This window comes from Arachis ipaensis, chromosome B08, assembly GCF_000816755.2.
Source record: "Arachis ipaensis cultivar K30076 chromosome B08, Araip1.1, whole genome shotgun sequence".
Taxonomy (NCBI): Eukaryota; Viridiplantae; Streptophyta; class Magnoliopsida; order Fabales; family Fabaceae; genus Arachis; species Arachis ipaensis.
This window is the reverse complement of record NC_029792.2, coordinates 6,810,122-6,813,622: the sequence shown is the minus strand read 5'-3', so window position 1 is coordinate 6,813,622 and position 3,501 is coordinate 6,810,122.

Sequence of the window (3,501 nt, the reverse complement as noted above, 5' to 3'; positions counted from 1 at the left end):
CAACTACGTTCGATTTTGGTTGGACCATTAAACCAATGAACCAATCCCTTGACCGGTTTGATAATCGATTTAGTTCTCGCAACCTTGCTTTTAACAGAGGCCACACCTACTACTCCCAAGGCGAGTGAGCCACAATCTTGCACCCCCAGATGCTATTGTCCCCTACTTGAGGGAGGCTGGCATCAACGACATGGTGCAACTCAAGGACTTTGTCTTTGACAACTTCCTGATTACTGCATTCGTGGAGTGGTGGCGTCCGAAGACTCACACTTTCCAGCCTTTTTTCTCCCATGACCACCGACATGTGTCAATATCAGATTTGTTAACTCAGACAAAAAAACATACTCTTCGAGTGCGCAAAAGAATAGAATTTTCACACTAGAATACAACCAGCACAGTATCACTGTTCTTTATGTGATAGTTGGGATACACCGTCACAACAAAATAACCACTAATACTAGACATTCATACTAAATTTATTGAAGAAACGGATGAGAAGAATGATTGAGATATTTGTGGAGAATACCAACGGTTTGCAGTTGATTGAATTTTGTCGTACTATATCTCGTTTACAGTGAAAACCTTTTAATTCAGCATGTATCTTGTATATACTGTAAACGATTTCACTTTGAGTATATCTTGTTTACAGTGTAAACAAGATACTTAGATCCCACTTTATTCTAAGTGAAGGATTACCATGTGTTCATAACACGCAGCGGAAGAAAATAAAGTAATCCTTAAAGATCTATTTTGTGTTTAAACTTTATTCCAATAATATACAATACATAGATCAGATCTAAATACCTGAGTACGCTAATAAAAATCTTTTTCTCCTTCGATGGTACGAAGGCGCTATGCGTATCCACACCAAGACTAACCTTTGCTGTCAACTCTTTGACCAATGAATATCTGATCTAAATTGAGAACCCTCTTGCAACTCTTTGCACGCCATAAAATTCTTCTCCAAGAATTAGACTCACATACATTTATGTGTGTAGAGGTAAATGAATAAAACTCTTGTTATTCTCTCTTATGTCCCATTCTTCTACTCCTGGCATACATATATATAGTATGAGATTTGTTACTAATTTTAAATTTGATTCTCAATTCAAATTTAAATCATATCTTGTTATTTTAAACTTGAATCTTTCAAATTTATGAATCATATCATAACTCAATTTGAAACAGAATCAGTTAGGATCTCATCCAAATTTAGAATTCAAGTTTAGAAATAGAATAACTAATTATTCTCAAATCTCATATAATATTCTCAATTATCATACTATTATTATATTCTTGGTGCTAGCAAAAAATATAATAATATTCCATTTGAATTAATATAATTATTTATTTGATCAAATCAAATTAATAATTAAATAATTCTACAGCAAAGATTAGAACACTCGTTAGTGTGTGACCCCATAGGTTCAATACTAAGCGGGTAGTAAATTAGTCATACTAAATTTACTAATCAAGGTTGGCGTCTAGTAACACTCCTCAACGACCCGATAGTATGAAGTAATATATTTTTACTAAGAACCTTAGAAGAACAAAGTATAATTCCTTCCATCTTTCCAGCTCTTGGTTAACCCTTAGAGTATGGTTTAATTATCAAACTCTAACTTGTTACCATTATTATAATGAACTGTGAATGACCTAAAAAACTCATTTCTTCATTCATTCAATCCCCTTGGCCAAGGTTTTATTCATCTCAGTCATTATAATCATAGAGCTCAAACTCTTTACCGAGAGTTGACGGATTCCTTATTGACTAATCATTAATTCTACAAGTATTTAAATCATACCCAATATCCATTCAACTAGCACCCTAGGGTATTAGGTGTCCGGAATCAAAGTATAATAAATACATTGTTAATTACTATGACAGTCGCAGGTCAAAGAAAACTCTATTACTATGTTCATCTTGAGAATATCCTATTGACAAATATACGGTGATTATAACCATTAGGAATTCTCAGAATGAGTCAGTTCAATGGTCATATCTCTATATGCACCATCTATATATATAATTTATAAATGAGATCTATTAATCTTCATCCAATGAAGACCATTATATATATATTGATCTTTCCGGATTATTAATGTCCTTTTTTAATAATCCTATGACCAAGAACAATTTAGATTAAATTATAAAAGATTTATCTCTCAATATTGTGATCACTATCACAATGATAAATCTCTAAATTTAATCAAGGACGTTATTATATTAACATTTTAATATAATAACAATAACAAATTATTTGACACGTGATTGATTGAATTGTGGTCATACTACTTATTCCCAACACTAAGTATCACGTGTATAAACGTGATATGTGCAAGCTGTGTTGTGTCTTACTGTAAACGAGATATGCTCAAAGTGAAATTATCTACTGTGTAAATGAGATAAGTAAAAAGATGGATTTCGGTAAAAACGCTACAAATTACATATTTCACTAAATAAAATATTTATTTTATTTATTTAAAAAAATCTCTTATATATATGTTGTGTAAGTAATCCTAATTCACATTATTTTCATTTATATGTTAAAAGTTTTATGTGTATGTTATTGTGTTAAATTTGTATTTGAATTGTGTTTTATTTGATATATTTGGTTGAATTATATAGAATTTTATTATAGTTATGTTAATTTTTTTTTAAAAGATTTAAAACTTAATAATATTCAATTATTTATGGATACCCACGGATATATGCCTTTCCTGCAGGAGAAAATAAACGGAGATGAAAATAAGATAGGAATGAAGAGTATTTTACTAATTTTTAATCCAACTTTATTATTCTATAGAGATTATTACTTTATTTCTCCATTTTATCTTATAATAATAATTTTTTATATATTTAATAAACATAAAAAAATTATTTGTTATATTGAATAATATTGATTCCATAAAATTATTTATTAAATAGTATAATGTCATTTATGGGTCGTAGACACAAATATTAATTTTAGCAGCAATCAAAGTTATCGCATAATAAGTGCGGTTTTTACAACACAAAGATTGTCGTGAAAAAATTAAATAGTTGAGTCATCAATCGAAATAGTTGAAAAACGCAAGTTATGATAACAACAAAAGTTTATAGCAAAGGCGATATATAACAACAATTGAAATTGTTAGCAAATGCGAGTTAAGTCAGTGATTGAAAAAATTACAGACACTGATAGTTTATGTCAGCGAATGAAATTGCTGGGAAAGATTAGTTATACCAGCGATCAAAGTTGCAAGCGATGCTGAGTTATGCCAGGAATCGAAGTTGTTGGCAAAAAACTTGGTATTACTGCAAAAATATTACTGACATAACATGATTTTTACTTGTGACGTAAGGAATTGCTGCAAAATTTTTTACTCAACATGCATGTGTTATTAATTAAAATTTTGGGTATTACTAACATGTAACTTAAAAACACATTTTTAAAATATTATCAAAAATATTTTACTAAAAATTATTAAAAATAAAAAATATTTTAATATTTTAATGTA